The sequence below is a fragment of the Magnolia sinica genome, chromosome 8, assembly GCF_029962835.1.
Source record: "Magnolia sinica isolate HGM2019 chromosome 8, MsV1, whole genome shotgun sequence".
In the NCBI taxonomy this organism is placed as follows: domain Eukaryota; kingdom Viridiplantae; phylum Streptophyta; class Magnoliopsida; order Magnoliales; family Magnoliaceae; genus Magnolia; species Magnolia sinica.
Window position 1 is genome coordinate 39,958,327 of NC_080580.1, and position 23,650 is coordinate 39,981,976.

Sequence of the window (23,650 nt, forward strand, 5' to 3'; positions counted from 1 at the left end):
GTTGGACCCACTAGTTAGGTGGCACTTTTGTTGATCTTTCATGGTGCTTGTTCATGTGGGGACAGCAAGCACCCACCACTCAAAAATCCATAAATGGATTATGGTACGTGGTCTAGTGATTACACCGGCTCGAGTGCAGTTGCCTCGCACGCTTACGTGTGCAATATCGAATCCGCACATCAAGCCAACGGCAACGGCAATATATATAAAAACAACGTTACGATGGTTATTAGGTGGCCTATATCTATGAAAATAAGCGGACGGTTGTAATAAATTGACACGTGGTCCAGATGCTTTGTACAAGTATGACCGCACTGATTAGCCAATTTTGGATGCATGGAATATAAGAGGTGAGGATCTCCTGACGAACGGGTCTGATCTTTAACACGTATGATGAGAGCGCACTTTTAAAGTGCACTCGAGCGAGACTGGACATGATACTCGAGATCCGTTTCTGCCCTGCCAAGCAAACGAGCTGTTTTCCCACTGCGGCATGATCGTTGCGGCTGTACTAAGCGAAGATATTCCCTCGTTCCCTGTCATAACTCATAATGCAAACGTCCAGTAATTTGATACTTGGGTAGAGTATGATAGTTGATAAGCAGTTCATACTCGACACAAAATGGACTGATTAGTTTTTGGAACCGACTGTCGTTGAGTCAAAGTCCCAAGATGAAATTATTTGAACAATTCTAACTTTTGATTTGTGGGTACTTGTTTGTTGAAATCGGATCATTGGGTATTTGTCATTTTTTAATCGTCGAAATAAATATCCACCAATCCGAAAGTAGAGTAATCAAATAAGGGGATTTTTTTTGCTCGTTGTCCATCCAAACTAAGATCCATAATTTGGACAGTCTGATTTGAATTACTTGAATGCCATGATGCAATATCCAGATAATGTTTAAATGCCTGCTTATCAGCCATCACACTCTTGCCAGAGTATCACAGATTTTATCAATGGATAGGTGATTTCACACACACTTCCGCGCCAGCTCGGCATAGGCTCGCTTGGCTGATACCATAGTCACGATCAAGCTGGTATCCAATGGAAGTGGAAGTGACGTGCTTAGACGGCGAGAAGATATGAACCGTCCATTTTCTGGATGCCGTTGTCCATGGGACGCGGATTTCCTGTGAAAACCTTTGGCAGGAGGTTCCTGCGCTGGAAACAAAGATGGGGCCCACCGTGAAGTCTGTGAGACATCCACCCTGTCCATCTGTTTTGTGAGCTCATTTTAGCAAATGGGATGAAAAATGAGTCGGGTCAAAGACTCAAGTGGGCCGAAAATGTGAGGATTAAAAGTCTACAGTTGAAATATTCATGCGGCCACAAAAGTTTTGAATCAGGATAATATTTGTATTGTTAGTTCATCCCAGTGGAAATGACGTTACGAACCATATGGATGGCATTTAAACATCACTGTAGTAGGGAGGTTTCAACGTAGGAATTTCCCTGCCTACCTTTTACTTTAGTGTGGCCAACGAGTTTTGGATTCTGCTCACTTTTCGTCTCACGTCAAAAAAATACAGTCCGGATCCCCTGTTTGCCAGAACCACGATTTTCTTGCTTTTCTCCTCTTTTGCTGCATTGGTGATTATTCCATCTCAATAAGCGATGCATTATTCAGTGCATTACACAATCACATGGTCCAATTAGATTGCAATAATCACAATTTTGCTGCTTCAGAGGATCCATTTTCCCTAAAATGAACTCACAAAATGGATGGACTGGGTAGATTTCAAGCATCACGGTGGTTCCCACCTAAGTTTCCAGTGCACGAAATTCTTGCGAAAGGCTGTAGCAGGAAATCCACGTCCATTAAAAATATTATTTTGTTTATTCTCAAATGTTAATAGTCATGACTAAATATGGCCCATTTGCAAAAGCTCTTGGGTGGTTTAGATCATTGTTTTATCTCCTTCGCTTTGCTCCAACTTGAAAAACTCATGAACATCTATTTATCATGGGGTCGGCCATGTTTCCACACCCTGAGCTGATGTGGTGAGTCTAAAGCTAGGCATCAAACCGAGTTGGATCGGATTGGGTCCAACTTGATTCGGTCCGAATTCTACATGGGTTGACCTGAACTCGATCTAATCCGGGACCGAGTCCGGCACATTTGACTCGAACCGATCCGATGCACGGTTGGCCTGACCCGAACCGAGTCCAACTCAGTCAGGGAAATCGAGTCGGATCGGGTTGCGTACGGTTTGGATTGGGTTGGGTCTGTGGGTCAAACTATGACGTATGTGTTATATCCAAACCGTCCATCCATTTGGAGAGTTCGTCTTAAGGCTTAAGCCACAAGATAAATCAAAAGATCAGTTAGACCACACTGCAAAAAAGTGGGGGATTGAACATTTACCATTGAAACCCTTTTGGAGATCACGGAAGTTTCAGATTAATATGAAATTTGTTTTTCCTCTTCATCCATGTATTTTTAACCTCATTAACAGATTAGATGGAAAATAAACGTTATGGTGGGCCCTACGAATTTTTTAACGGTGAAATCATTATCTCGCTACTATTTTCGGTGTGGTCCATTTGAGCTTTAGATATGATTCAATTTTTTTTTCAAATGCTTTAAAAGGATCACGAAAAATGGATAAACGGTATGGATATAATAAATACATCATTGTGGGGCCCATGTAATTTTGATCTCATTTAAGCTGTTTGAATAACTCAGAGCTCGAGGCCTGTCTCCGCCTCATCTTTGCACGACACATATTTACACCAGCTGTAAAAGTTGTTGTGTTGATGTGCCATGCACGACACATATCTAAACCAGCTGCGCATCTGCACTCTTATCGTACTGAGTAAACTCAGTTGGGCCTACCATGAATGTATGTGGTCTATCCATGTCGTCCATCCATTTTTACACCTCATTTAAGGAGTTGGCCCCAAAATTGAAGCATATAAAAGGCTCAAGTGTATCATACCACAAGAAACAGTGGGAATAATGATTTCCATCGTTGAAACCCTGCTAGGCCCCACAGTGATGTTTATTTGTCATCTAATTTGTTCATAAGATCATACCGACATGGATGAAGGGAAAATAAAAATATAAGCTTGATCCAAAATTTCCATGGCCCCCAAGAATTTTTCAATGGTAGACTTTCAATTCACACTGTTTCCCACGATGTGGTTCATTTGAGATTTGGATATGCTTCATTTTTGGTCTTAAGCCCTAAAATTATCTTATAAAATGGATGGAAGCAGTGGATAAAATATATAAATCACGGTGGACCCCACAAAGTTTACTTAGTACGCTTAGCGTAGTGAGTTATTCAGTACACAATCCGCTTCCTACGAAATTGCATTGGGGGCTCTTACTATACTGAGTAAACTCTGTTGGGTCCACCGTGAATGCATGTGTTTTATCCACGCCATCCATTCATTTTTCCAGATCGTTTTAGCAGTTGAACGCAAAATTGATGCATATCCAAAGCTCAAGTGGACCATACCACTGGAAAAAGTAAAAGTATTGATTTCCACCATTGAAAAATTTATAAGGCCCCAGTGATGTTTATTTGTCATCCAACTTATTTATGAGATAAATATTTGTGATAAATATCCATAAGAATCATTCGGATAAGATCGGATCGGTCTGGATCAGATCCATTTGGTGGATTCTGGTTTGAATTGGTCCGGTTCGACCGCTATCTAAACTCGATCCGATGAACGGTCGGATCTAACCGATCCAACTCGAACCGCATCGATCCAAGCCTTCGATTCGGTTTGGATCGGGTCAGATTCGTCGGATCATGTCGGTTTATGCTCAACTTTAGTGGTGACTAGGGACGTCCGTCAGTCAATTAATTCAGAAAGGTTAATATTGTCACCGATTCTCGAAATTGAGTGTAAACTTGGTTGAAACACGGGTGTTAAAAATAAAAGATTTTTCCATATGGCTGCTTGCATTTCTAGCTATCGACCGAAAACCTCCTTTTTTTAACTATTTCTTACAACTTGCCTGCCTATTTCATATAGGTCCTACAGCTGCTTCCACTAACGGATAAGTAACTGATGGATCCGTTAACTGCAGAAAATCCAGTCTTATCCTTGTTTGACCATAGAAATTCATATTCAACCCCTTCTATATCATTTTATCTTTGCTAAATGATAGCCCTCCCTTTCTTCCTCATTTCAGGAGGTTTATTTGTGCATGAAGATCGCTACATACAGATGCAAAGGATATGTGGGGTCCACTGTGATGTTGTGTCTTATCCATAGCTTGCATTCATTTTACCAAGTTATTTTAGGGCATAAGCTCAAAATTGAAGCATATCCAAAGCTCAAAATTGAAGCATATCCAAAGCTCAAGGGGGCCGCACCGTACGAAAGGGTGGAGACAATGACATCTACTGTTAAAACCTTCATACGGATCACAGTCATGTTTACTTGCTATTCAACTTGTTCATAAGGTCACATGGATATGGATGAAGGGAAAGCACAAATACCAGTTTTATTCAAAGCTTCTGCTACACAAAAAAGTTTTTAATTGTAGGCGTTTAATTCCCATTGTTTCATGTGACGTGGTCCACTTGAATTTTTAATATGCTTCAATTTTAGGATCTTGTACTAAAATGAGCTGGTAAAGCGGATGGACGGTGTGGATAAAACACATACAGTATGGTGGACTCCACTTGTTGTTTTTGATGTCTTAAATCTATTAAAAAATGGGGTCTATTAATGGCATCGACGGACCATTCGATGCATCGAGTATTGTTTGATGCCATTGAACAACTACTCAATCCCATCGAGAACTTTTAGATTTTCTTCAGTTGGTTACTGGACATATTGGGTGTTATTTCGATGACATTGAAGATTAAGTTCGATGCCATCGAAGATGATTTGAGTAATCGAGATAAATATGATTTTAATGTTTCGTCTCTGGATAGTTTAAGTGTTATTTTGATGACATTGAAGTGAGTTTGATGCCATTAAAGGTTAAGTTCGATGACTTCAAAGACTAATTGAAGGTGTCATCGAATGAATACGGAGATTTGTGAATTTACGAGATTTGTTTCTGATTTCAATTGTGATTCTTTGAAATGCTATATATTTGGGTGTAATCGGGTTTGGGAGGTATCTAAGGCTTTCAGATTCATTTTAAGATTTCAAGGGTGTAGCTTGGGATTGATTCAAGGTTGTTTGGATCAAGTAATCTCTCTTCTCTTGTAAATTTCTTCTTTCATAGTGATTACATGTCACTTTGTGCCGTGGTTTTTCCTCGTGAGGGTTTTTCTAGGTTAAATTCAGAATTTTTATGTCACGCCCCAAACTCGAAAAACGGGCTGACAAAATACCCAATCGCCGAATCTGGTGCCGACAGCCTCCGTAGTATCCCATTCTCGGATCTTAGTGCCCATACACCAGATTCCGATCCTGGGATCCTATAAGGAGGATTTTCAGTATGATTTTTTTTAGAGCATAGCCACAAGCATAACCAAGTCACAAAACAACAACACCACATATTCACCATATCAAAAACTTTAAGTACAATGCGTATGAAAGGAAAATACAATATAATGAAAGTAACAGAAACTCCAGAAGCTCGGCTGCACGCTCCAAGCTTAACGCTGCTGGCACCTAACGCCACCTGCACGCATCTATCGTGCATAAGCTTATAGAAAGCTTAGAGGGTGGTGAAAGTGTGTGTAGGCGAGTGTCAAGTGTATAATATTAGAGTAATGCAAAAATATGTGGTAAGTCCATGAATGCTATCAACTATATCAAAGCTATGTGATGCAAGGCATGAATGCTATCGGCCATACCAAGGCCATGCGATGCAAGGCCTATGTAGTCAAATGTTATATGCGAGATGCAAAGCAAGCGTGCCGGTACTCATCAAGTACACATATCAGTACGATTCCTCTCTAGATATCACCGGGGTCTAGTACACCTCACAATGACTGCCTCCTCCCTAGCTGCACAGTCGAGCGAGTGGAAAAGACCACACTATCCGCCTGACCAGTAGTCTGCCAATACCTACCCGGCTCGTCGATAGCGGACTCATTTGCGAGCTGGTCAAACATAGCCTAGCTTATAGCCCCCTCACTCGGGCGGATAAGGCCACCCCCCCTTCCAACCGACCACGACACAGTGAGAGACGCGGCCTACTGGTATTCGGTTCTTGGGCGCTTGTGTATCCACTCGGCTTAGACATTGGAGCATCTCCTGGTACCAAAAAGGTTCCGGGACTTTCACCCAAGGACATCCTAAGTGCCCACAGTGCTAGAACAAAGCATTTTCGGTAATTGATACAGCCATCCACGATGTGTCTGTGGAGCCATGGCCCTGATGTCGCTAGGGCGTGCAGTGATCAAGTCACACATATGCAAGATGCATGAGTCACACCGTACAATCATGTAGCAATCCTGCGTGTATCACGCGATCATGTGGGGCACTCCATCTCATAAGGAGTTTCATAAATGTTTCAGCCCAACGGCTTATGCTATGATCAAACATTCCTCATATCAAGCATACATATGATGCGTAGGGGCATGAATCATGGAGATATACTAAGCATGTTACAAAGTGATGAATTATCAACAAGTATGGGCCTATCAATGGGCCCTAAGGAGAGTCATAATGCGGACATTTAACCAACATTATTCTTACAATGTGGACGTCAAACCAACATTGTTCCCTAGGCATGGCCCGCCATAAAACATCATTTCATAAACCAAGGGGGAATCACACATTGCAATGGACCCTAAGGACATCCTGTTGGGCCTCGACCCATGGGCCTTAAATACATTAAATGGGCCGTATCACATGGGCCTTACATTCATCAAATGGGCCGCGTTAATGGGCCCCCACCAACGGGCCTTATGTACATGCAATGGGCCATATCCCATGGGCCTTTGAAAACATCACAATGGGCCTTGTAACATGGGCCTTATGTACATCAAAGTGGTCCTCAACAATGGCCTTGTACACATCAAGGTGGGCCTCAACAATGGGCCATAAATATGGGCCACAAATACATCAAGATGGTCTAATCACATGGGCCTTATGCATACGAAATGGGCCTAATCATATGGGCCTTAGATATATACCAAGGTGGGCCTCAATGGACGGCCATAATTAAATCAAGATGGGCCCTAAACATATGCCAAGGTGGGGTCCATTTGAACTACATATCTATTTATTTTTAGTCTCAAGCCTTAAAATGGGCTTTCAAAATGATTGGACAACTTGGATGCAGCACATGCATCATGGTGGGGGTCCACATGAAGGCCCACCATCAGGTATATTATAAAATATAATATATATAATATATATACAATGTAATACACACACACACACACACACACACACACACACATGCACGCACAGGGCAGCTATAGGGGTGGGTCCCACCGTCTAGGGTGGACGGTGCGGATAGAACATATAGATCATGGTGGGGTCCACTGTCCAGACAGTGGACAGTGTGGATGAACACATAAATCATGGAGTTCACCATCCACTGCTGTGGACGGCGTGGAGAGAACACATACACAGGACGGGTCCACCATCCCGTGCTGGGGACGGTGTGAATAAAATACATACATCACTGTGGGTCCCACGTGGGGCCCACCATAACGTTTGCTTTCCATCCAACCTGTTGAGAAGGTCACGCAGACCTGGATTGAAGTGGAAAAACAAATTTCATCTTGATCCAAAACTTCTGTGGCCCAAAAAAGGGTTTCAAAGGTATATGTTCAATCCCACTGTTTCCTTTAATGTGGGCCACCTGAGCCGTTTATTCGGCTGATTTTTGGGGTGGGCCTACTGCTAGAAGTGGCCCACCATATGAACGGGTTGGATGACAAATATACGTCATGGCGGGGCCCATAGAGGGAGCCGTGGGTCCTGCCTACACGGGCGCCCGCCCAGCGCTTGTCTGCACGTCTGACAGTAGCAGCAGCAATGCTGCTGTTGTAATTTATTTATTTTTTTGAAAAAATAAGTTTTTCAGGGGTTTTTCATATGTGGGGTCCGATTCAAGTGAATCCACCCCAGCCAATGGATTCCATGGCCCGAGACAAGCCAAACAAGTCCAATATCGAATATATTTCGGCGTGTAGTAAAAATTAAAGTGAATTTAAACGGTGAGAATCACTATTTTGAAGGGTATGGCCCTCCAAAAGCTTGGATCAGCTTCATCTTTCGGCTTAATGCCTAAAATGATTTGGGAAATAGAATGGACGGTGTGGATTAGTCATATACATCAAGGTGGGGCCTACATGGACAAGCCCCTTCCAAAGCTTATAAATCAAGCTCATATTTGTATTTTCAATTGACGTGCATGGACGTCCCTAGATGTCTGGACATAACATGTGCGTTGAGGTGGGCCCTGCTTAGGTGGGCTGCCAAATGGTGAGTGGTGGGGATACAACACATATATAAAGTGGGCCTCACCCACCAATGACTTGGGTCCAATACATGCTTCGTGGTGGGGTCCATCCAAGTGGGCCACACGGCCATATCATCACACACAAAAATAAATAACTAAAAAGAGAGGGAGAGAGAGAAATAGAGTGGGACGCGTGTGATGGAGGGCTCCACCACTATGAGCCCTCCCTTGCAAGAAATCATACATCAAGTGGGTCCCAATACATGTGGGCCCACCAAATCAAGGATTCAACGGTGGAGACCCTTTCTCCACCAAATGCAAGGTCTAGATGACCCTATCCATACATGAAAAATAAACATAATGATGGGGTCCATGGAGAATGGCCCCATCATGGAATGATCATGAGGATCAAAGTGGTCCATCGACCACATCAAGGGTCCAAAGTGATATTCATACCATCAATCGGTAGGCCTCATTTGTCCCATCATAAAAACACAAAAAAACCTATCCTATAAGGCACCCACCGGTCGATCTTCTTGGTCCGTTGGAACACATATCTCCTTGTGCTCTTCTTTGACGGTGGAAGATGAGAAATGAATGGCTAGGATGGAGGATTTGGGATGGGAAAGTGGGCCACCAAAATCACATTTCTCTCACATGGAGAAGCTTGGACGTAGGGTTTTTTTTTGCTCTCTCTTTGGTTGCTTGGAAAGTGTGAAGAGAAAGAGAGGGAGAGATGGGATGTAAGGAGAGGAGTGATGGATGTGAGTGATGGGTGAGGTGATGGTGTACTTGACTAGCATGGGTGTATAAGAGATAGGGTGAGAAAGGGTTGACTTTGGAGAGAGAAAGCATGGGTTGCTTAGTACTTGACATGAGGTGATGGATGGGATTGATTGATGAGATTGATTTGACATGTTGTAGAGATTCTCTTGGAATTGCAAACGAGTGGTGTTTCGTCGAAATAAATGCCGGCTCACATCTTCCTGTCAAGGTATCGGATCGGTGCACGAGTCGCGGCGTTGGAACCGCGGCGATGGTGCGGTCACAATGGTATAAGTTTCGAATTAAGCCGACTTAAATCTACAACATAAGACTTAGGGTCGATCGCAAACGTTGATTACCGATCGCAGGTTGCCGAAATTCGACGGGAAGGATCGCGGGATTTGATGGAACAGTATGAACTAGGATACGAGTCTTACAGCTCTCCCCACTTAATAAGAAATTTCATCCTCAAAATTTAAATCATAACATACCAATACAGAGCTTACCAAGAGAGGGAAACCACACTGCTATATATATAATTAGAACACAACATACTAACATAATCAAACATCTAAGGGATAGGGATAACGCCCACAAATCTTAAGTTCTAACTCCTAGGACGCCTCATTCATGAACAATCTAGGAAGATGGTGTAGGGGCCAAGTCACGCGAATCATCGAAAACTGCTCTTAATGACTGAGGATCCTGCTGGGCGGCATAAAATCTACCCTGGGCCTGCTGGGGAGGTGCAGGTCCAATATGAGGTCTCTGCTGTTGCGAGGGAGGTCCCGGAGGCTGGTGCTGCGGTCGCTATTGCTGTGGGGGCTGTCGCAGAGGCTGATATGTGCCATCGGCTGCTGATGCTGTGGTGGCTGTCGCGGAGGTGGATGCGGTGCCCTCGGCGGCTGCTACGGCGGATGGGGACACTCGTGCACGCGATGTCCTGTCCTACCGCATCCAAAACAGGTACCGGTAAATGGTCCCGAAGGTGGTGCTGGGGGTACTGCTGGGGCTCGAAATGTTAGGCGGGTCGTGCGTCGCTGCTGTAAATGATGCTGCTGCGGCTGGGAGCTACTGGAGGGTTCCTTCCTCTTCTGATCTCCCCTCAGGTCACGGGCTCTCTGCAAACTGGCCCAATCTGACTCGTAGATCTGGGCCCTCTCCACATTTTGCTCAAAAGTCGGAAGCATGTGTCCGATCACACGACTCTTAAGGGCAGGACGCAAATCGTTCTCAAAACGGGGTGCCTTCCGCCCCTCATCATCAACAAGATACGTCGCGAATCTCGATAGTGCGACGAAATGAGCCTCATACTGGGACACAGTCATGTCTCCCTGGACCAGAGTCTCAAACTCTAATGCGCGCTGCTGGCGCACATGCTCGGGAAAGAACTTCCGGTCAAACCGGTCTACAAAGTCCTCCTAGGTCCACTCAAAATCAGCCGCTACCGATGGGGCGATAGATGCCCACCAATGCTGAGCCTCACCCTGGAGAAGGAATACAGCTAAAGGGACTCGCTGCTGGGTTATACATCTCATGATGTCGAATATCTTCTCCACCTCGGAGCGCCATATCTCTGCTGCAGTAGGGTCAGGCTTGCCCCGGAAACGTGGAGGATCATGCTGTCGGAAGTCCTTGAGAAGAGCACTCGCACGCTCCTGCTCGGCCTCAGCTGGTGTAATAGTGGGACGCCTACTCTGCCCCTGAAGAATAATGGTCATCGCCTGAAGCATCTGCTGCACCTGGGTGGCACTCACAGGTATGGTCGGATCCGCGCTGGTCTCAAGTAAAGGAGTGGCATCCTCGGGCTGGAAAGCAGGAATATCCAATGGTGGAGCGGGAGTCGCAGGTGGTAGAGCAACAGTAGCAGGTGGTGGAGCGAGAGTTGCAGGTGGTGGAGCGGGATTCGCTCGGGTCATTCTTCTAGCCATTATGTCCTACAGGAAGGAACAAGGGCCTATCAGCCTTGAGAATTCTCGAAGGCATAAATGTTAAGGGTCTAGGTCGAGAAATCGCTAAGTTATTCAGACCCGGAACCCATTCATTTTAAGTTCATAGCAGATATGTAATGTGAGGTATTCCCAAGTTATGCTCTGATACCAACTTCTTTCACGCCCCAAACTTGGAAAATGGGCTCACAAAATTCTCAATCACCGAATCCGGTGCCGACAGCCTCCGTAGTACCCCATTCTCGGATCCTAGCGCCCATACACCAGATTCCGATCCTAGGATCCTACAAGGAGGATTTTCAGTATGATTTTTTTTAGAGCATAGCCACAACCATAACCAAGTCACAAAACAACAACACTACATATCCACTATATCAAAAACTTTAAGTACAATGTGTATGAAAGTGAAATACAATATAATGAAAGTAACAGAAACTCCAAAAGCTCAGCTACACGCTCCAAGCTCAACGCTGTTGCGACCTAACGCCACCTGCATGCATCTATCGTGCATAAGCTTATAGTAAGCTTAGAGGGTGGTGAAAGTGCATGTAAGGCGAGTGTCAAGTGTATAATATTAGAGTAATGCAGAAATATGCGGTAAGTTCATGAATGCTATCAACTATATCAAAGCTATGTGATGCAAGGCATGAATGCTATCGGCCATACCAAGTGCATGTAATGCGAGACCTATGTAGCCAAATGTCATATGCGAGATGCAAAGCAAGCGTGCTAGTACTCATCAAGTACACATATCGGTACAGTTCCTCTCTGGATATCATCGGGGTCTAGTACACCTCACACTGACTGCCTCCTCCCTAGCTGCACAGTCGAGCGAGTGGAAAAGACCACACTATCTGCTTGACCAGTAGTCTGCCAATACCTACCGGGCTCATCGATAGCGGACTCATTTGCGAGCTGGTCAAACTCAGCCTATCTAATAGCCCCCTCACTCAGGCGGAGAAGGCCACACCCCCTTCCAACCGACCACGACACAGTGGGAGATGCAGCTTACTGGTATTCGGTGCTCGGGCGCTCGTGTATCCACTCGGTCTAGACGTTGGAGTATCTCCTAGTACCAAAAAGGTTCTAGGACTTTCACCCAAGGACATCCTAAGTGCCCACAGTACTAGAACCAAGCATTTTCGGTATCCGATATGGCCATCCACGATGTGTCTGTGGAGGCACAGCCCTGATGTCGCTACGGAGTGCAGTGATCAAGTCACACATGCGAGATGCATGAGTCACACCGTACAATCATGCAGCAATCCTGCGTGTATCACGCGATCATGTGGGGCACTCCATCTCATAAGGAGTCCCGTAAAGTCTCAACCCAACGGCTTATGCTATCATCAAACATTCCTCATATCAAGCATACATATGATGCGTATGGGCATGAATCATGGAGATATACTAAGCATGTTACAAAGTGATGAATTATCAACAAGTATGGGCCTATCAATGGGCCCTAAGGAGAGTCATAATGCGGACATTTAACCAACATTATTCTTACAATGTGGACGTCAAACCAACATTGTTACCTAGGCATGGCCCGCCATAAAACATCATTTCATAAACCAAGGGGGAATCACACATTGAAATGGACCCTAAGGACATCCCATTGGGCCTCGACCCATGGGCCTTAGATACATCAAATGGGCCGTATCACATGGGCCTTACATTCATCAAATGGGCCGCATTAATGGGCCCCCACCAACGGGCCTTATGTACATTGCAATGGGCCATATCCCATGGGCCTTTGAAAACATCACAATGGGCCTTGTAACATGGGCCTTATGTACATCAAAGTGGTCCTCAACAATGGCCTTATACACATCAAGGTGGGCCTCAACAATGGGCCATAAATATGGGCCATAAATACATCAAGATGGCCTAATCACATGGGCCTTATGCATACCAAATGGGCCTAATCATATGGGCCCTAGATATATACCAAGGTGGGTCTCAATGGACGGCCATAATTAAATCAAGATGGGCCCCAAACATATGCCAAGGTGGGGTCCATTTGAACTACAGATCTATCTTATTTTTAGTCTCCAGCCTTAAAATGGGCTTTCAAAATGATTGGACAGCTTGGATGCAACACATGCATCATGGTGGGGGTCCACATGAAGGCCCACCATCAGGTATATTATAAAACATAATATATATAATATATATAATATATATATAATGTAATACACACACACACACATGCACACACAGGGTAGCTGTAAGGGTGGGTCCCACCGTCTAGGGTGAACGGTGCGGATAGAACATATAGATCATGGTGGGGTCCACTGTCCAGACAGTGGACAGTGTGGATAAACACATAAATCATGGAGTTCGCCGTCCACTACTGTGGACGGCGTGGAGAGAACACATACACAGGATGGGTCCACCGTCCCGTGCTGGGGACGGTGTGAATAAAATACATACATCACTGTGGGTCCCACGTGGGGCCCACCATAACGTTTGCTTTCCATCCAACCTGTTGAGAAGGTCACGCAGACCTGGATTGAAGTGGAAAAACAAATTTCATCTTGATCCAAAACTTTTGTGGCCCAAAAAAGGGTTTCAAAGGTATACGTTCAATCCCACTGTTTCCTTTGATGTGGGCCACCTAAGCCATTTGTTCGGCTGATTTTTGGGGTGGGCCCACTGCTAGAAGTGGCCCACCATATGAACGGGTTGGATAACAAATATACGTCATGGTGGGGCCCACAGAGGGAGCCGTGGGTCCTGCCTACACGGCCGCCCGCCTGGCACATGTCTGCGTGTCTGACAGCAGCAGTAGCAATGCTGCTGTTGTAATTTTTTTTTTGAAAAAATAAGTTTTTCAGGGGTTTTTCATATGTGGGGTCCGATTCAAGTGAATCCACCCCAGCCAATGGATTCCATGGCCCGAGACAAGCCAAACAAGTCTAATATTGAATATATTTCGGCGTGTAGTAAAAATTAAAGTGAATTTAAACGGTGAGAATCACTATTTTGAAGGGTATGGCCCGCCAAAAGCTTGGATCAACTTCATCTTTCGGCTTAACGCCTAAAATGATTTGGGAAATAGAATGGGCGGTGTGGATTAGTCCCAACATCAAGGTGGGGCCTACACGGACAAGCCCCTTCCAAAGCTTATAAATCAAGCTCATATTTGTATTTTCAATTGACGTGCATGGACGTCCCTGGACGTCTGGACATAACATGTGCGTTGAGGTGGGCCCTGTTTAGCTGGGCTGCCAAATGGTGAGTGGTGGGGATACAACACATATATAAAGTGGGCCTCACCCACCAATGACTTGGGTCCAATACATGCTTCGTGGTAGGGTCCATCCAAGTGGGCCACATGGCCATATCATCACACAAAAATAAATAACTAAAAAGAGAGGGAGAGAGAAATAGAGTGGGACGCGTGTGATGGAGGGCTCCGCCACTATGAGCCCTCGCGTGCAAGAAATCATACATCAAGTGGGTCCCAATACATGTGGGCCCACCAAATCAAGGATTCAACGGTGGAGACCCTTTCTCCACCAAATGCAAGGTCTAGATGACCCTATCCATACATGAAAAATAAACATCATGATGGGGTCCATGGAGAATGGCCCCATCATGGAATGATCATGAGGATCAAAGTGGTCCATCGGCCACATCAAGGGTCCAAAGTGAGATCCATACCATCAATCGGTAGGCCCCACTTGTCCCATCATAAAAACACAAAAAAACCTATCCTATAAGGCACCCACCGGTCGATCTTCTTGGTCCGTTGGAACGCCTATCTCCTTGTGCACTTCTTTGATGGTGGAAGATGAGAAGTGAATGACTAAGATGGAGGATTTGGGATGGGAAAGTGGGCCACCAAAATCACATTTCTCTCACATGGAGAAGCTTGGACGTGGGGTTTTTTTTTTGCTCTCTCTTTGGTTGCTTGGAAAGTGTGAAGAGAAAGAGAGGGAGAGATGGAATGTGAGGAGAGGAGTGATGAATGTGAGTGATGGGGTACTTGACTAGATGGGTGTGTAAGAGAGAGGGTGTGAAAGGGTTGACTTTGGAGAGAGAAAGCATAGGTTGCTTTGTACTTGACAAGAGGTGATGGATGGGATTGATTGATGAGATTGATTTGACATGTTGTAGAGATTCTCTTGGGATTGCAAACGCGCGGTGTTTCATCGAAATAAACGCTAGCTCACATCTTCCTGTCAGGGTATCGGATCGGGCACGAGTCGTGGCGTTGGAACCGCGGCGACGGTGCGGTCACAATGGTACAAGTCTCAAATTAAGTTGACTAAAATCTACAACATACGACTTAGGGTCGATTGCAAGCGTCAATTACCGATCGCAGGTTGCCGAAATTCGATGGGAAGGATCGTGGGATTTGATGGAACAGTACGGACTAGGATACGGGTCTTACATTTTGCGTTGTGCTTGCTTAGTGTGATTGGATTACTTCACTTGATTCATCTATGTGTGCGTCTATGGTCCCCCAACACCATTGAATTACTTGGTCCGTAGGCAAGGTAAGCAATGACTAGCTACAATGTGTTGAGTGTCAAATATTACATATTTTTCCCAATTCATATCTTAGTTTTTTGAACATGATAAGGCTTAACAGTATATTTTATAATGTTTGTGTTGCAATATGAGTTTAAGAGCTTGGATTGAAAAGAATGCTAAAAGCATGGATTTAAGGCTTAAGAATTGCCAAGGCAAAGAATGGATCTTCAGAGAACAAGATTGAAGATTTCATGACTCTAAGATCCAAGGAAACCAAGTGGAGAAGGAAGGAAGTTCGCAGTGCAAAGTGCAAAATCCACAAAATCTGTATCATCAACCACCTGTTGATAACATTGAAGCCATCGTTTGATGACAGCGAGGAATTACATGAAAATCAAGTTTGGTCACTGGAGGAATTGGATGCATTTCTCGATGGATCGAAGACTTGTTCGATAACTCGAAAACCTGTTCGATGACATCGAAGACTATTTGATAACATCGATCTTTTTATAGAATTTTGAAGAAACTCATTAGACTGCTTTAGACACATTCTCGATGAATCAAGCACCCTTCGATGTAATCGAAGGTCTACTGACATCGAAAGAAGGTTCTATGACACAATAACTTACGCAGTGCATAAAGGTGCGACTCCCAAAATTTAACTTATGCTTGATAACATCGAAGGCTGTTAAATGTCATCGAATGCGTTACATAGACTGTGTAAATTTGAGGCGATTTTGCAAATCTGACCAGACAAGGCTATAAATATGGGTTTCATAGGCACTTTTTAGGAAATCTAGGGTTTGGAGAAGCAGAGCAAAAGGGTAGAGGCGTCTTCCAAGAGTTCTTCTTCCTTTCTTTCCTAGTTTTTAATGCTTTCTTTGAGGATTCTTGATCCAATTATGTCTAAAGTTAGCTATACCTCTTAGCTGGGTGTAACGTTTCAAAAAAATCCGTACAAAGACTCGAGTACCACCTCAGGCAGAAATCACTAAGGACCAATTCCTTTAGAAATTAAACGAGAATTAACTAGTGCTAAACTAGGTTACCTGTGAAATTAGCACTAATCACTTTAAATACGAGCTGCAAGACCCAAACTGTTTAGAATTGTTGACGCTACATTACCCTGAAACTTAAAATCAATCCCAAAACCCAATTGCTATCGGGAACACTTGTAAACTTTGTATCTGACCTGGACTATGCGTCAAAAGTCCGATTACCCTAGAACTATATGATTATGACCGAATTATAAGACTTGACAACCATCTCAGAAATTAAGTCCTAATAGTGTCTAGAAACGCACAACTTAAGCTCGGAGCGAAGTGTGTGAGAAATGCGAATATCTTTAGGAAATGAACTGAAACTTAAGTGAATTGAGTCATTCACTTGCAGGACAAATCTAAGGATTCAAACTGTCAGAATCTGACCCAATTACACCCTCGAATCAGGAAAATTTTTCAATACATCTCAGTTAACTTGTGGCCCTGATCGAGTGCCGCTGACCATTGAACTGAAACTGGTCCTCCGCTGTCAATCTGTAAACCCGATCGGACTGAAAACTTAGCTTGACCCAGATCCAATGTCAGGAATCTTAAGTCCGACCGCACGTAGGAAAGGGGCTTCCAGAACAGCTTCATTGGACTGAAACAACCAACTTTTGGCTATAACCTAAGTATACCATGGCCCTGGGGCCATTCCCATCAGTTCTGGGCCTATATAAGCACCTTAAACCCTCTCTCTCTATCATTCCATACGAATTTACAACCCTAGGAGAGAGAAGAGAGAGAAAATAGAAGAAGTGAGGAGAAGAGAGAGAGTGTTGGAGTTTGTTCCTAGAATTCTTCCCCGCCACTCCACGCGCTTAACCATCGCTACCGTGTCGCTATACCGGCGATCTCGATTCCGTTTTTGGGTAAGAAATCCTAACTTAGCTATTTCATACTGTAGGTTGCAGTTGTGCTGTAGACGACGAGTTAGAGAACGAACTGAGTTCGTTACGAGTCTACCAACGAAAGGTGCAGACTATAAACGGTTAAGTTATAGTTTTCAAGGCTTTCAATGTCAGTCAATGATTTATGACTGACTTAAGTGCTATCACATAGGCGTAGTTAGGATGTTTCAACCTATTTCACATATATGTAGGCTAGGCTATTTCGAATGCATTCTAAGTGTTTGTTAAAATGTTTAAATGAATATGGAATTGTGATTTGTGCTTGCTATGATTATTGATTGCTAATACATGATCGTTGTGCGTGTGGAAACTCCTATATAGGAGGATTTGCTATAACACGTGTTTTAATTGATTTATTACATGTATGTAATATGTGTAGACTAAGTGTTTGATAAAATGCCTGAATGAGAAAATGCTGGTTTAAATGTATGTAATAAGGGTGTTGAGATAGGATTCTCAATTCCCTTATCTATAGTTATAGTTTCCTCTATATAACCTATCTTACTACTATGTGCTGTGTAGATGAAATGTCAGTGTATGATAATATGCGTAGTATGTGTTTGTTTAATTGTTCAAGTAAGATTTATATCTGATTTCAGTTGTTTGTTTTGGATTACTATATGTGAATGCTATTGTTTGGAATGTGATTGGGGCTACGATGTAGTCCAGGCAATCGGTAATTGTCTGTGAACGGTGGTTGAACTGCTTAACCATGACAGACACGCCCGATGAATCTGAGTTGTACGTTGCTAGTCAACAGTGGTTAGGCCACACGGAGTGCTTGCGCGCTTCATGTCGATCGGCTCGACGTATGCTCATACCAGTCGAGCTTGTCAAGCAACCCGGTTGACCCAATGTATGTTCACCATGTATGAACGCTACTGTTTGAATCTAAGGTACCAACTTAGCAGTGCCAAACCCGTTTAACCTTGGTACCTCGATCCGCTAAGACTCATGAGCCGTGCATGGTGGTATGGGACACCATGGTCGAGCTGTCAGCCTACGCTGGGGTGACGAGCCTCCCCGTAGTGACTAGTGAGCAACCCAGAATTATGAGCTGAATATGGTGGTATGGAACACTGTATTTGAGCTGTCGGCCTACGACTAGGTGACGAGCCATTCGTAGTGACCTCGAGCATACTCTGAGACTGCGCTGAGGTGACGAGCCTTTTCGTAGCAACTAGAGTATAAGCTAGGCCTGCATTGTGGTGACGAGCCCTTTGTAGCGACCTGTAACCGCAACATCATATGAGAGTGGCTAGGACTGACGACCCTAGTGGATCATTGCTTGGGAAGTGATATAAGGGAGGTACCTTAGCTTCCCAACCTGCTGTATGAATAAATCTAATTAAGAACTTGGCTAACACGACTATGCATCGCATTGCAAGGTGCTTTGGCGAGGAAGTGCATAGAGGAAGGGGTGCATGTCGTGATCGTAAGGTGTTGTCGCAAGAGGGAGTGCAGGCGAGGGCATGCATCATTACTACATACCATCCTTGCATTAATCAGAGTACTTAGGAGTGTTTGTTTCATTGCTTTATCATTACCGCTTGACTAAATTAATAACATGTTAACCTTTGCTTTATAGCTCCACTGAGTTAATCACTCACTCTTACATTTTGGGATGGTGTTTTAAACACCAACCAGACTCTGTCTTAGATGCAAATTTTGGCGTGACATATGAGGCCGAACCAGACCTCTACGACGATGAGGAGGAGTTCTCATACATGCAGTTATCAGGCGGGTTTACGTAGGCCGCTCTGACCGATGGGATTACAGGGATATATGATTAGTTGGACATTCACATTTTGTCATTTGGTACTCTTTTGAATTAGAGATGTATTTATTCAGCTTAGTAATGCCATCATACTCGGGAGGTTGGAAAACGTATCTATGTACTTTATATATCTATCACAGTCTTTCGCTTGCAAAGTTTAATTGTCACTGGAGTATGATTTGCTATTTGGTATAATCTCACTCATGTTTAAGGCACTAATACATACAACATTTAATCATCTTTATCTATGTTGCATAAGTGATATGCTGGGACTCGGGAGTTGGGCTCATGCTCAACCCCTTAATTTTAGGGCATTACAAGTTGGAATCAGAGCATGATTTGGATTAAACTGGACCTGGGTTATAGTCACACGATGCACACTGATGTACTTTGACTTAGGAGGGAGCGTTGAAACAGAGAAACTAGCATAGGATTCCCAGTTTCACCAATTGGCAAAATTGACCGGCTCTGACCGTTAAATTAGGGCCTGTAGGCCTTTGTGATCATGCGTGAGGGCCTCCATTCATTCCTAGACCATCAATCGATGGATTTAGACCCCGAGTCAACCTATTCCACACTCAATCAAACCGAAAAGTGCAACAGTACACGAAATGGGACCCAAAACGACTGAAATGGAGTCGGGGGCCTACACGGTGCAATACGAGGGGGCCCAGAGTGGACCTCGCACTCGGGTGAGCCATTACCAAAATTTCCAGGGATTGGCGATGGCATCGCCAGAACGGCGGGGCCTCGCCGATCGGGCAGACCGGGCCTGTCAGGCTGACACGGACCAGGTAGGCCAGCACATGTGAGCTGCTATGTGGCCCACCAAATTGAGTGGAAATATTTTTATTCATTCCATTTGCTTCCCCTCCTCATTTCCCACCCCTTTAAGCTTTCCTTTCTCTCAAAAATCCCAAATTTCCCCTCTCAAATCACCCCTCCAAGGTCATTTTTTTCCTTTTTCTTGCATTGTCCACACCATTCTCTCAAACCCATCTTCCATAGCTATCTATCTCCCACGTTTCTTTTCATTTGAATGCACCAACCTTCCCTTGTGTATCTAGAATCTCAAGTTCAACAACCCATTCTCTCTCTCCACCTTATTGCACTCTCATGGCTCTTTTCGAGCTTGTGACGGCTATTTTCTCCATCTCCATGCTTCTTTCTCTCATGGGGAAGAAGAGAGCTTCCACAAATGAAGCCGGGCCTAGTCGCCCTACTCGTTCAAGGAGATCGAAAGGCGCCATCACTAGTGCAAGCGTCGATTGGGAGATAAGGACAAAGTGGGACCTCGATCCCCAGGCTCCCCTCGAGAGAGCTCTACTAGTGGATCTATCCCATTGAAGATTTCAGGGCCGTAGGGTTCTTTTTGAAGCACATGTGGACGAGAAGCTCTTTGGGGAATATCTGTTGATGGACTGCCTGGTCGAGGCCGAGTGGGGTCCCATATTTAAGGGCAAGTCTCGTGCGAATGTGAGCACAGTCCGAGCCTTCTACGCCCACATTCAGGAGCCAATGCTGGAGCCTTTGCAGTTCAAATTTCCCGTGGGATGGTGAGATCTCATAGTTAATTTTGGCTTGATAGCCTAAGTTATGGGAATGCAGCTTGGCGAGGTCCATGCTAGTGAGAAGAATCTTCGGATTGCACGTGAAAGGGATCACTGCACACGATTCCTTTATGGCCAATTGGCTCACCAGAATCCAAACAATAGTCTCCTGGCATCTAATATGACCGACGACTTTTGCCTGCTCTATCACATCTTCACGTACAACGTGTATCCCAGGTGGAGCAATCGCAGCGAGTGCACATGCCTGATGATAGACTTTCTGTACCAAGCTGGGCAGGGAGAGAAGTTGTGCGTGCCTACGTATATGCTGCTACAAATAGAGCAGACTACACGCTCTTCCAGGACATCCATATCTCTCCCCTTTGGCCGACTTATAAGCAAGCTTGCACGCGAGTTCACCTACGGACTTGGCCGACTTATATGCAAGCTCGCAAGTTGGGCAGGGAGCAAAGTTGTGCGTGCCTACGTATGTGATGAGGGTCGAATATTACGTATTAGACCCCGATTATTACCTGATTTTACGTATATGATAATGCTTAACGGAGTATTTTAATTATATTTTTGTTGCAGGACGAAATCAGGAGCGTTGATGGAAAAAGAGTACTACAAGCATGGATTTGACGCTCTGAAGTCACCAGAGTAAGGGACACACTCCAGAGGATAAATATTGAATAATTTACATGCCAGGGATCTGAGGAAATCAAGCCATTCACATTAAAATGACCCAAAATTAGTCCAGAATGCAAGATCACGGGGGTTCCACCATCCGATTGACTTGAAACTTCATACATGGGATGAGGGCCATAAATTAACTATACATATCAAATTTCAACCCTCGAATTACTATGGAAGTACCCCAATTGACAGATCAGCCCCTAAATCGTTGATCTTGGGCCCACCTAGTCTCTGGATATGCCTCAACTTCGGTTCCAACACCTTAAATGAGATGATGAAATAAATGGATGGATTAGATTTAGCAAAAATATTACAGTAGACCTCACCTAACGTGACATGTGCATAGTGTACATGTGCACTAGCCGTGCACGGTAGCAACCTTCTTCTCTGATTCGAAAATGGCAATTGCCGTTATAGCGTTCGCACAGCACCATCACTGGTTGCTGTTGTGGGCCCCATACATTTCCCAAACAGACAATCCAAACCGTCCACCAGAATCCCAGTATCGCTATTACCAATTGTACGTGACCGAATTTCAAAAGAAAGCGCTTATGAAAATCTATCTGTTCAAAAGCATGTTGAACGGCAGAGAAAGATAACGGGTGGGCCTCATCAAAAGAAGGTAAAAACTGTGTATTCCTAACAGAAATCTCATCCTCCATCCAATGGACGGATTGGATTTCCCAAAATAATGAGGGAATGGGTCCCACCAGCATCACAACGAAAGAGATCCGCATGCTCTGTTCGCGTCCTGACGGCTGTCCGTTTTTCGAAAGCTAATGGGCCACCTCTATAGCTCGTATGATCGATCCAAGCCATCCATTATGTATAACATCTCAGAATGTCCCAGGAGACGTTGATTTAACAGACAACATGCAAGGAACATGGGACGTGGGAGGCTCCGATTTTCAATGCGTAATGGGTATACACGCACCGACTTCTATTTCTCAACCGACCTGCTATTGCGTAAATCAATTGAGGCTACTATAAAACAGAGGGAGGGGGCCAGAGCTTAGGGGGGAGAGGATTCAATTCAATTTTGGAACGTGAGATCTGAGCCGTTGTTGGACGTAGAGCAAAGCAGAAGAGAAGAAAGGGGAGCCAGAGAACAGATCCAGAGAAGAGAAAGAGAAGAAAAGAGAAGAAAGAGGAGAGAAGGATGTTTTTATTTCATCAATTTTATTTTTCTTACTTTCTAATTGATCACATGGATAGCTAAATTCCTTAGCTAGGGCTAAGATGAAGCCTCTAACTTGAATGATCCTTATTTGTTGATTTAATCTTAACTTGATTGATTTGTTTCTTTCTCTAGTGTGCTTGACTGGAATTTCTGTACTTCTCTATGCTATGAGCTTAACCAAAGTCTAGTTATGGATGTTGTTTGGAATATTATTCTAGGTGCTTGTGTCTGACCATGAACATGTTTCCTATAGAGGAAGAAACAGGAACTTACCTCTCTTCATGCCTGACCATGGATGGAAAGATGTGATCCATATGCTTTAAGGGATTATACATTCTATGTGCCCGACCAAGGACATAGTTTGTGATTTTTTTAATTTATATCAAACTGAATAGGGTGAATCAATAGGTAAAACAAGGGTCATGATAATTAGGGGTGGATTCGAAAGTCCTAGTCTTCTCCTTGATTGAATTATGCTCCTTGTTCTCAGTTATTTTTCATAGATTTTTATTAATTTACTTAATCATTAGCTCAACTATTTGTTGGATTAGTTAAGAAGAATCGTTTATTTCAAATTGTGACAACTAGTCCTCGTGGGAACGATCTCGTAATACGTACCGTATCTACATCTGATTCATATACTTGCGAGTTTAAAATCATTTAAATCAGATTGGTTTAAAAATAAAACATCAAGTTTTTGGCACCGTTGCCGGGGACTGTTTCGGTCCAATTGGATTTAGGATTCTCTGTTATCATAATTCATAGTCTTAGATTTTACTAACTTTAGGTTAATTTTTTTTTTTAAGAAACTAACCTATTTCCTGTTTTATAGGGTCCTGACATAAACTTCTAATTTGGTAATCTCTTTCTAAATTCTCTACTTTTTCTAATTTCTATTTTTAAAATTAGGGTTTTACTTTTTAGAAATTTTCTAATTCTAGGCTTTCTT

General features: G+C 43.9%; 1 pseudogene; it reads left to right on the forward strand.

Moving 5' to 3' along the window:
* LOC131254238 (uncharacterized) overlaps positions 1-23,650 on the forward strand; it is a 46,078-nt pseudogene that overhangs the window by 16,712 nt on the left and 5,716 nt on the right.